Raw genomic sequence first — 13198 nt, 5'->3', positions numbered from 1 at the left:
TTAACCTTGATTGAGCGAATTCGTGAGACAGTTGTTTGCAGTTTTTTTTAAGATTTGCGTCTCTGATAATCCTTTGGTATCCGGGGATCAAAGATTTAGTAAATTATTAGCCGTAACTAGCGCCATGTGGCAATGAGAAATAGGCGACGTGCCTTTTCGGATGTTATGCAATCTCTCTTTATTCTATTTTTTTCAGAATACATTAGAAGCATATAATAATACGAAGGGGGAAATATTAGTTTCTTTACGGATGATATAATTCCGAAGTTGTTTAATGTAGTTGATTCTTCTGGAACAGTGGCTGATGCACTCATTTAATTTTATTTCTCTTGTAGTAATAGCGTCTTAGAAGCTTACACGAGCAGCTGATTTTTTTAATAACACAAAACGCACCATGAGCGGACTAACAAAAGAGTCGTTAGAACGTCAACATGCACAAAACATATCTCTTTGGGATACTTTGCATGAAAATCATATAACCATGACTAGTTACGACTCATGATAGGAAATTACAATAAAATCAACGTATTTATAATTTATGTCATTAGAATTAGCTTTCGTGTTTTTTCATCCACGTATCTTATTGACACGCTAAACTCAATTGTGTAAGATAATTTGCTCAGAATGAATGTCACGTAAACCATTATCACAACCTCAATTACCAAATGTTCCTATTAAACCAACCCACCAGTGATAATGGTATGTGGTAATCAGAAAATAGTGAAATACATCATAATTTTCATCACAATTATAAATGTTTAGTTTTTAGTTTTAAATAATACCCTATTTTTCTCTCTATTTATATAAGTACACCATTTGTATGCACTCCAAACATACAAGGCTAGTATAAAAATTAACGAAACCGATTTCGAGATTTGAGAACAGATAAACGTAAAACCTCCCACAAATTTACAATAACGTTAAAGCCACCATTACTGGCGAATGATAAAGCGAAACGTGACACAATGTCGAGAACTACACAGTCTCGCATTCTGGCATTGTATCTTTCACAAATGGTTCACTTGGAATAAACGAATAAATAATCACGATAAATGGTATAACCAGACAAGGAGAGTGTTCTCTAAAATAACTACGGGTCATGAATCATTAAATATGCATACAACACATTCTGTTAGCTTTCTCTATAATTTAAATCTTTAAGGTAGCGCACCTCTAATGATTTTCTGCGATTTATTTTACGATCATTGCCGATCTTCAATGATCGCTTATTTCCGAGAGATGCATTTTATTTTTTTCAAACTTCGAATTTTGATATATGTTTAAGTTATTCATTTAGAATACATTATTTTCACTATAAATATTGACTTTGATCCAATTATCATCTGAAAAATACGATTTCGCGATTTCTGCAAAGTTGACAAGCCTTTTTTACCTGTTTACTTATTGATATCTAATTTAAGGTGGCACTGATGTGAAGTTGTCGTGGCCTAGTGGTTAAGGCGATGGACTAGAATTTTTTTTGGATCTTCCCGCGCAGGTTCGATTCCTGCCGACATCGCATACTTTTTGCGACGCGTTTTATTTCTTTTCTAACGTAATTTGATTTAATATAGCACATAAGCTATGTTTATTGTTAAATATGTTGTAAATTGTATGCACATCCTTCAATTTTAAAATTAAAACAACGTTATGGCTAAATTGATTAATTTACTGCTGAAAATACGAATGATGCATGTTGCATTTTTATTTCAAAAAGTAAATCTGTCTATGTTTTTGGTATTTTTGCTGTATATAGTGTTTCTATAAAAACTAAGTTTAAAATATAACTTAAATGATACTATTTTGAATTTTATGACACTTTGTTTTTAACCGACCCAATTTTTACTTGGCTGAAATCACTTACATTTCATGGCGCTTTTCCATAGATTAAAATTTGTAAAAAATAAATGTCTGTAAAATAATACTTATTTCATCTTGTTTAAACTTCAAACACCTTTACTGCATCTGTACACACCAACTGCATGCCCATATTTGGACATTTAAATAAATTATGTAACTTGTATATACCCCAGCGGTGAAAATAAACTGGACAAAAGCCGAGCGTGAGGGTGGTTTTGAAAAAATCGGTATATTTTTTTAAAAGCATGGAAAGCCTACCTACAAATTTGCATGTAGTTCAGTGAAATGATGCTGATTAGGAAAATAATTAATTAAATTATATTTGGATATGTGCCCATTAGAGGTGCGCTACCTTAACATTTTCTTGGATGTTATAAAGATAATTGATATCACATTTATTGACTATGCACATTTATTTATATATGTGAAAGATATGTACGTTGATTTTCTTACAGAGCGAATGTGTTTGACGACAATTATTGTTTGTGCAGAGGCCAACAAGTTAAATGTAATGGCTTCGTTTTAATATATATATATATATATATATATATATATATATATATATATATATATATATATATATATATATGTATATATAGACTGTGAACGAGTAAATATTAATAGATCCCGGAAATAGGAAATCACGTTGTTGTGACATAATTATCTCCATGTTAATACACAAATATATTCATGATTTCACTGTATCTTCTAGATCCAACGGATTTCCGCGGTGTTTCTAACATAGTGTGAGGGTAGTTTAGAATCCTTATCGGATCTTGCCCTAATAAATCTATGGTTTCATGTTTGTAAATAAGTGTTCATGTATGTTACATTGTCCATTCTGTGTATGTAAAAATTGTTTCCACGTCGAGATGTGTTGCGTTGTAAGTGCGAGATATATAACTGTGAATGAACCATCCTTTTTTGGGGGATAGGGATTTCATAGTATGTATGTCTCGTTCTGCACCGTAGCTAGGCGCACACGCCGAAGTCTCAAATGGGAAGATATATGTCTGTTTGTATGTCTGTGTATCTGGTTGTTCACACCTCTTTCTCCCTATATATATATATATATATATATATATATATATATATGCATCGCATTGTAATCCAAAATGATAAAAAAATACTTATTAAGGTGGCGATTTGCAGAATTAAGATGCTACACGAGGTTGTAATGTCTAGTTGCAGACTAGCACCAGTGTTCATGAATTAAAAGTTGAAACGTGTCGTGTAAATTGCAGTGTTCTCCCCAAAAGATGTGTATTGTCGAACCGAGACATAGTCTTGCCAGAGTCTTTTTAAAAGAAAAACAACAACAACACAAACTATAACAAACTAGCACTTATTATAGTTGACTGAATATTCGAGCACAATACGTCGACGTCATTTAACGCACGTGCACCGACGTAAGCCCATTAGCCGAGTTCAATTCTCAATTTCTCAGGTTCACTCTCCCATTTACACGTGTATGTTGATGTATTAGACTCATTATCATCTTGCTAGTTGTCACGATGTACGTTCTGATTTGTTTGATAGATGTTGCTATCAAAGCTCTACTATGATTATGTGATTATACTGAATTCCTCGGACAGCAGTAAATTAAGCCATCAAACTAAAAATGGTAGAACATTAAGTTCTTTAAAAATAAGATTCACACATTCCCGTTCTATTTTATACAAATAGCATGCACATATTTTTTTCTGTTATCGAAGCAAACTATAACCACGTTGTTTTTTTTATATAAATTTATCATGTCTTATTCTTTGGCGGAAATCTGCATGGGTACCCACCCAGGGATACATCATTCGGACGCCCGCTTGTCGCTATTAGCGATCGTAGAACGCCGATGTACGCTATCCGACGCTCATTAGGCACGAGAACATGAGGCCAATGGAAAACATTTGGCACCGTAAAACAGATCAGTTTCGTGGCGCAAAGATACGGCCATGGTTAAAGTCTCCGTGATAACATGTAGATAAGGCCGACAGAATTAATAGCTTAATTCACAATAAGATGTTTTCTGGTTGCACAGAAATAATATTTTATGATACAATAGACGATAAGGGCGTTTGAAGTCGCGTATAAAGAATATCTTTGGCCCCAGCTTCGGACTTGTTTTGTGTGTAGCATGTTGTAAATTCTCTTGAAGTAAACTGCTGATAGCGATTCCTTTATCATGTATCCAGTTATTTCATAACAAAACTTTAAAAGCTATGTTCGTGTATATTAATTATGATATGCAACCGAATACTCCAGAATTTTAATTTATGCAACCGAACACTTCAGAATTTTAATTTAAACGTATTAATTTCAACGCCAATTACACGGATCATATATAAAAAGGGGATACTAGTTAATCATTGATAAGCAATATATTTTGAAATCAAAACCATTCATTAAAGATTATGATAATTATACGACGAATTTGCAATTGTTAATGTTTAAAATCAACTCTTTACAGATTTAAAAATGCGAGAACTCAAATTATCAAATACACATAGCTACTTATTATCTTACAACAGCAATGGTTCTAGCATAATATTTATTCGGTAGATTAATTGAACTGGTTACTCATGTCCTCTGACAGAAGAACATGCACACGTTACCCAGATAGATGAAGTTGTCAGCACTATTCTTAATGTTATGGCTAATAGGTAGAACAATTATGAAAATGGCAAACCTATGAAATAACGCAAATCAAATTAAATGGTTCGTGTTATAAATACATTGTTGTAATCTGTATTAAAATGACCTTTATAGAATAATATTACAGAATACATAATATCAAATACATGTTCAAATGTTTAAAATGTGGAGCATACCTTAACTTTAGAGAAGAAGGTTCAATGAAACAACACATTTCGTATTAATCAAGGTTAATTGACCAGTTGCATAGATTTAATTAAGCAGAAAATTTGGCACGGTCCCGTACGATAGCCCGAATGGAACTGGGCCATTGTCGTCACACACAACCCCGTGAAACGTACTAGACTGGACGTCTTACAATACGGATTAAAACGCTTAAACAGCTCGACTTTGTGAAGATTGGGTTTCACTATTACAGGAAGATGATTTCTGGCAACTTTCATCTTAATGTACGATGCCTTATTGCTTTGCAATTGGTATAGACAATTATCCGTAATCGGAGTTATAGAAATCAGTTTAAAAATATAACTGCAAAAACTATATACGAATGAACATTGTGCGGCGTTCTGGGTTACGCGGTTTCAGTTCATTTATTTGCAACATGACATTTTATAGATTATTTTTTTCCGTTAATACGCCTTATCTCGTTGATGTACAATATTGATGAAAATGTTATTCCGTGGTAACACTATTCAAAACAGCACAATGTGATACAAAATGTGTTGCGCAACGGTAAAAAATGTACGTATAAAATTAGAGAAGAAATATCTTGATTATTCCGTTAACTATTTATGAATCGCGATTTGCATTTAATTTGTTATTGCGATTTACGGCACATTTTCATTAAATGTATTTATTTCGAAATTTGTAAAAAAAGTGGTAGTCAACTGCGAACAGTTCATGTTCAAACCTGCAAGATAAAATACGAAAATACTCCCACCGAATGACCGTCACCGGCGCAAATATCCGGTAGTTCGGTATGGCAACAATTGGTATCAAATTAATATTCTCAAACAAAACAGGCGTGTTAACAACCGTGTTTGTGCGCACTAAAGATTATCGTAACTGAAGGTCGCGGAAGGTAACGAAGTGACGTATGGCAATTATGCGAACCTAATTTCGTGCATTCCTTACGAAACGAATACGAAAGGGGACTAAAGCCGCCTCATTCTATTTAATGCATTAAGGTATGTTCATCATGCCTTTGTTATCAACAAACCTTTAGCTTCCGGTCTCATTAAAGATTGAGTTTACTTACAGGTTTTATTGTAAACATGTTTTAGACCATAATTATAAGGGAATATAATTATACTTCGATATTACTGCTTTACATGATTAATATACATTTCGTTTAACACGTACAAACCAATTCGTATACAGGGCGCAAAGAATTATGCTTACTATTTGACTTGATTTGATTAAATTTGTAAATTGTTATGTGATATTAAAATTCTATTTTCCATATTATGTTTCTTTTAATGCTAGTACATGCATGATAATTGCGCCTTTTAATCCAACGTGATTGCCTTTTTTTTAATCAAAGTTTGTGGGAAAAGATTTGTTTCGAAATACTTTTGGTTCGTACATAAGGCAGTGGATTTATAATGTGAAATCTAATACAGGGTGTGAAAAGGCATATATTTAGCTTATATCTGGTTATCACATTTCATGTGAAGATGTCAAACAAACATTTGTTTTTACGAGATTCCGCTCTAAATTACTTCACAAAACATTTACTCACAACAAACTTGTATTTAGTTTTATTTCGTAAATTGAAACTCATGCTAAAACTATTTAGGAAAAAAGGAGACCGAACACCGATGTGCTAAAAAGTTATATATCGCTTACGCAAAATTGTGTCCCTATCCCAAATACAAGGCAGGTTTAAGACCAAGGTGTAAATTATTTTTTGTCAAAGTAACATAATAGCAAACACTGTCCTGGTTTTGAGAATGTCGAACTGTTAGTATCTCTGAAAGATTATGGTGTGCTTTTGGGATTAGTACTTAATTCAACAACACGAGAATGCTCGATGTGTGGAGAGCCCGTTTATAAGGTAGACAGATGTTTAATACGGCGATAGCGTTAATCTAACACGACAAAGGTCTTCTGAATGCGTGAACGCACTTTGGATTTTAAGACCACTAGCAGATCTGTGGTGGCAACAAACATAAAATGTCCGAACCATGCATGCTTTTATATTTTATTTGCAATCTCAAGTTTGTAAAAAAAAACAACAGATGCATTCTTGTGTATAACTTAACTAACACTTACATACCTACCTACACCTACCCGACCGCTACACTATTGGAACTTATGAGGTAAACAACGGGTAAATATAAAGAAGTAAAAAAATGCAAACATATGTTTACATTTGTCTTAGCTCGCCATTCTATTTATTTTAAACGTTAACTGATAACATAAAGGATGATTACGTATTCTTGATATCAGTTACGCACTCCGACCCGAAATTCTTGATCCATCACTGAGGCATCTCAATAAACTGAAGGCGGCAAGTGAGTCAAAGCGGTCATTTTCAATATATTAAATATTGAGATATGTAAATGATAATTGCGATAATTATGGTTAATGTATTAATTTCGTGCATACATTGATTAAAATCATACAGTTGTTAAAATGAAACAATATTAACACGATAAAACGAAGATGTTATTATAAAGTCCGATATTGCATTTCCGATATTCTTTTATATGTATGTTTACAAATATATTAAATTTTCCATAATCAACATCATAATACTTTTATTTTAAGACAAATCACAACTTGTTAACCCTTTCATGGCGTATTGGCTATAATGAAATTTGATAACGTTTCAGTGGGACACATCAAACAAAAAATATCTTTGAAAATCGGCCCAATTATTTAATTAGTCTCATTAGAACAATTGACGTTTAATCGAGACCAATATGTGATCTTAATATTGTCATAGTGATGTGTAACCTGTCGACAATGCCTTTTTGAAGAGTTTCGATCCTTGCCCTATTCCAAATGTATTATCTGAACCCAAAAGAGATGATTTGGTCAATATTTGACCTCATATCACTCGGTTTCATCACACCAATCATAAGCATGGTATTTAATTCCATTTTATTTAACAGCATCTTGACAAATCCTTATCGCCTATAATGATTAATAGGCCACCGTATTAAAATGAATTTGTAAGATTTTTCAATGGTAAAGGTGTTTCTCATTTGCTTCAAAATATTATCGACCTAATAATTGGTATTTGTGATAAGCATATTCAAAATGTACCGATATTGTTTTCCCTACACACACATTTTTACGAACATTTCAAGGATGGTTTCTAATCACATGCAAGCTTGATTTTTCCTTCCCATTTAGCATTCAATCGTTTCATACGTTATTCCGAACTCAGAAGACAGACATAAGCATTTCGCTGTCAAGCTTGTCAATACCAGGACTAATTCAGAGAAACAACGCTTCACGAAATCCCTATGTCATCATTTATGCGCGAAGATTAACTACCCTACCCGTTGACTTACAGCCGGAGCAACATTTGCATAAGGCAATGGTTTGCAATAAGAATGGACAAATCAATGACCATATAAGGTACAGTGTGCCGCTTAACGTAAATGTTTATATTTTCTAGTAATTTGCTTAACTATATAAGTGTCATTATCAGTCAAGAACTTGTAAATAAGGTTATCAGACGTTTATAGTTCCATTAAATCCCAGACGAATATGTTCCCATAATGAAGCGGTCAAATTGCATTGTTTTTCATTTCCCCTTTTTCTGATAGTGCTGCCTGACATCATTTTAAACATGAATAATTCGTCTGCCGAAAACTAAATGAAAGATTATATATAAGTTAGGCGTCGTTCCGATCGTCCTACAGTTGATTTCTCTGTTTGTTATAATTTTTTTATAGTAAGTATATACAGCAACACCTGGGTGTTTGCTCGCACCTGTATGTTGTAAATGATAACAATCTCAAATCATTTTTTGATAAGTTCACTTTCAATGCACACACTCAAATATAAATATATGTGTACAGAAAATTTTGTTGTTAAATTAATATTTGCCAAACTGATACGCTATCTGTATCATTTATCCGGTACCCATGCTGTTAACCAGCGACTGTTTAAACTGACCAGCGGTCAGTTTGCGTCGGTAAATGATGTTACACGTTCGTCCGGTCAGCTCGAGTCTGATTGCGTTTCACTGTATTGAGCTTCGGATGTCAGTATCAGATTAATTCTAATTCCTAAAACAGCGTGTGGCTGTTTTTAAACAGTCAGTGGACACGCCAAAATTGACCGCTGACCACAATTTATTATCACGAAACAGATTTTTTAAGCCGCCGCGTGACGTTGAAGGTCGACTCACCTGTGCAAACATTGTGTGGTAGGTCTGAGTCATTGAAACATAATATTATTTTTGTCAAACAGTAAAGTGCCGTAATTTGACGTTCAAATAGAAACCGTCTTCTAGTGCTGGTGTGAACTCTCGATTGGCCGTAGTTCACACCGAGAAACACACAAATGTTATCAAAAGAACACAAACGATACGTGCAAAATGTGGACATCATGCGGCCAAACACGGTGATAGACTGGAGTAATTAGAATAGAATTCGCATTAAGCCCGGGACACCTGTTGAAGTCATTAAACCTTGTCAACTATTAAAGAACAATACCGCAAAAAAAGTTCTCACGCGCTTTAATGCAAAAAAGTAACAAAATATTCGATACAGCTCATACGTCTCTGTGAAAACTCAGATAATATTATTATCATATAAATACGCAACACTGTTCTATTTAAAACCAGTAAATAATGAAAAATTCGCTTTGACAACACAGACCTGTTGCTTTCTTCAGCAATATAAAAATAATTGTTAACATTCTTGTAATATAAACATATGTAACAAATATCAAGGCCTCGTCTAAGGGGCATTAAAATAGGACCAGTGTTCGACAAGTGGCATTAGCCAGATGTTAGCAAGTCCGTATGGCCTCTTGACCAGATTATCCCTGTGTCCGTATATCGCCTACCCGTGTACCAAGCTCATTACATGATATTACTGGGAGCATTTGTTATGGGCATGATTATACATTTTCTTACAGCTGTTTTTCCTTCTTGAAATTTATCACTATTCGTATAGACAAACGGGGTTACCTAATTGCATAATTACATGACAATCAAAATAATGTTTGCCGTTAGATATACAATAAACTGAGGTAAAAATCTCAACAATTCATCGATGCTTTAACACTTTAAAAAAATAGCTCCAAAACCGCAGGAGCAAATAACAACAACAAATAATACAAACACAACAACACAAACAAAACAATAACAACAATACCAACAGCTTTCGCAAATATAAAATGCTCTGTCCACACGGCAGAATAGTAAGTTGTCTTATACATTTATACATATTTTAACATGATAGACACACTGGCTTTCCATCTCCTTTTATACGCCACCAAACGCTAAAAGACCTTTTGACCACAGCATACATATCCCAGCAATTTCTCATTTTTACGACTAGTCCAAAAGTATGAGCGAAGAAAGAAAGACTTGAGATTTATTTTAATTTTAACATTTATAATAACTAAGTTTGATACTGTATTGTCCCGTCCTTAAATGGGATTCTATGCACGAGTGGGTGCTGTTATTTAAAACATGATGTAAAGCAAACTTGGTACTACAATTTAATTTAGCTAATGTTTTTACAGCTAACAGCAACTTTAACTTAATAAGTGTGCCATTAAAGCCTCTATAATGCTCAAAATCAACGAAAATTTCGTAAAGTATTTCGTAAAATAAAGTTAACACCTCAACAATCAGTGTTCCTTATAGCAATAGCCACAATTGCAGATACAAAATTCTCGTTATTATTTACTTGCGACACAATCTTTTTTTTCGCGAATATATATATTCATACGACACGCGAACACTCAAAGTGTTCATTTGTCATATCAATAGATCTCGTTGTGGGATATACAAAACAATAATAAAAACGAGCATTTTGTATCTACAAACATCTTTTTTACCAGACCACATCTGGCGTTGAAATTTCGACATTTGCCATAAGGAACACTGATTTTTAATTGTTATACTTAATTTTACGAAATATTGTACGAAATGTTCGTTAATTTTGAGTAGTAATGGGGCTTTGACTACTTTTTCGACTTACATTATAATATTAATTATAGTGGCGAGTCTTGTAACATAACTCTATATTTAAGGATGTTGGCTCAATACATCAATTAGCGTTATTAAAACGTTCGATATCAAAGCAACTGCAAGGCATTTAACATCAATTTCTTCTTGACACTCTGTACAGATGAGAGTTGATTTTCTTTTTAAATTCTGTTTAACCCTGTGCACGCAGCTTGTCTTGGCAAAATCAACGTTTGACCCGTTCACATTTGACTGACACGTCTTGCTTTCTCAAAGTCAAAGATCCTTGTGTTCCAATGGGCCTTCTAGCAGTTCCTTTGCGAAAAGCTCATTATGTATTATGTTAACATATACTTTGCATATGTTGCGGTCGAATTTTAAGAGATCATATGCTTGTACAAAGTCCAAGAATTATAAAGCCACAACTGTGAAAAAATTAACCCAAATTTCTTTGATCTTTGTTATTCTGTATGTGCTCATGGTGTCTTCTGCCGGTTTTAGAAATACATGTGCACTTGGATTGTTGTCATCCTCCAATTTGTTGAAGTGCTTCAAAAATAAAAATAAACAGACTTATTTATACACATAGTTTCGTTGCTATATATTAGCATTAATATCGTACAAAAATCACATTTCAATACAGATGCACCGAATAATTTGTTCAGTCAATTATACTAAAATTAACGTATTTGATTCCAGTTCAAAAATCACATCTTCTTAACGGTTTCAGTTAAACGTCTGTATCAAATTCCGAGAAAATTGTCGGATCAAAGCTTATTAGCCGGTTTGGTGTTGACTTAATTATGTTTTTCTATATACCACAGAAGCCATCAAATGTAAATACTGATCAGTTACTATCAGCATCCAACAAAACGTTTGCTTAATATTAATAGTTATTAACCCATTTATGTCTAGCGTCCTGAAAAAAAGGACATTGCAAACAGCGTAGACCCAGATGAGACGCCGCATAATGCGGCGTTTCATCTGGGTCTGCGCTGTTTGCTTAAAGGAATTTCTGTAAGAAATATTCTAAACATAGAAATAAATATACTTGACATCCCTAATTTTTGAAATAAATTGATTCAATTTATAAGGATGGGAAAGTCTACTCTGGCAAATGGGTTAAAAGTAATATGCTCAGTGGCAGAACATTTGACATAACATTTAAGAATCAAAACTGTTTGCGTATTATTGCGTAACAGTCAACAAAAACAAATGCATACTTTCAGGCTGTCTCTCGACACAGGCTGTCAAATAACGTGACCTTCACCATGCTCCGTGGGCAGAGGACGACTGCAGACGGACGCTACGGGAATCGCTCGCCGTTTTCCGTAACGGCCCGAACACAGCAATAATTAAAAAATTCACGAGTGCAATGTTATTGCTGCTTCGCGTTTAATTACGAGTTTAGTCCTGGTATTAAGTAATGTTCATTTTGGCTTCAACGTTGGCAAACATATTTAATTATGGCATGCGCACCAAACACCGTGTGTGACCTATTCACCGTGCAATCTTCTACGGTGGCGTACGATGCCATGTTTCATCCAGCTGCGCTCAATTTATTAATGCATACAAATGCTTACTGATTAAAATCTACAGGTGCGATTATCGAATGTATTGAGTACCCACATGTCAGTCAAGTTGTAGATTAGAACAAAACAGTTCACACGTTGACATAACAACGATTACATGATTAGAAATGTTCCGTGATTTTAAATTCGAACACACTGAGCATTTGATTTAAATCTTAGGCAGCTGAAATGAATTAAGTATCTTACAGAGGTCGCGTCGTCCCATTGAAGTTTGGAAAATACGCCGCTTTTCCCTGCATTGGTGAATGTACTAGTAACAATTAATTAAATAACAATAATTAAAATGACGGCACATTACCCACTATATTCAAGTGATTCCTCTATATTAATAACAAACACATATTGATGTAGTGGGTCACAATGCTAGTGACGTCAAGTGAAGAAGGTCAAGATCAATTAAATTAACTAAAGGCGCCTTAATTACGGGACTGCTTTAAAGCAAGGACCCCACATGAAGTAAACTACTCGGTGTTTTTGGTAAACCATTAACTGTTTATATTATAATAAAGAATAATAACAAAGAATTAAACTACGTTTTTATACGTACATCAAAACATGCGGAAACAAAGATTTATGAATTGTTTAATATACAAAATAGGCATGAATGTTTATGGCATGTCTAAATGGGGTGCGTTGCTGGACATTCAGTATTCACGTTAGCTCTGTGATATACGGAGTCCGAACAGAAATCACTGACAAATGACCACCTGTCACGAGCACGCTAAGAATTGCTTTTCCAGAATGGTTTGAATAATCTAACACACACCAGCACACTTGACAACGCACAGATTTGGTTGTGTTTACATACACACTGAAGTATTAGCAAATTCACTACTATTTTCTAAGGTTCGTTAACAATATGCTCTAAACATACATTGATGACATATACACAATCAGAACTACGGTTCACGAATCGGAACTAGATCTATTTGTC

Source organism: Dreissena polymorpha, chromosome 14 (assembly GCF_020536995.1).
Source record: "Dreissena polymorpha isolate Duluth1 chromosome 14, UMN_Dpol_1.0, whole genome shotgun sequence".
Lineage (NCBI taxonomy): Eukaryota > Metazoa > Mollusca > Bivalvia > Myida > Dreissenidae > Dreissena > Dreissena polymorpha.
This window is presented reverse-complemented; position numbering follows the sequence as displayed.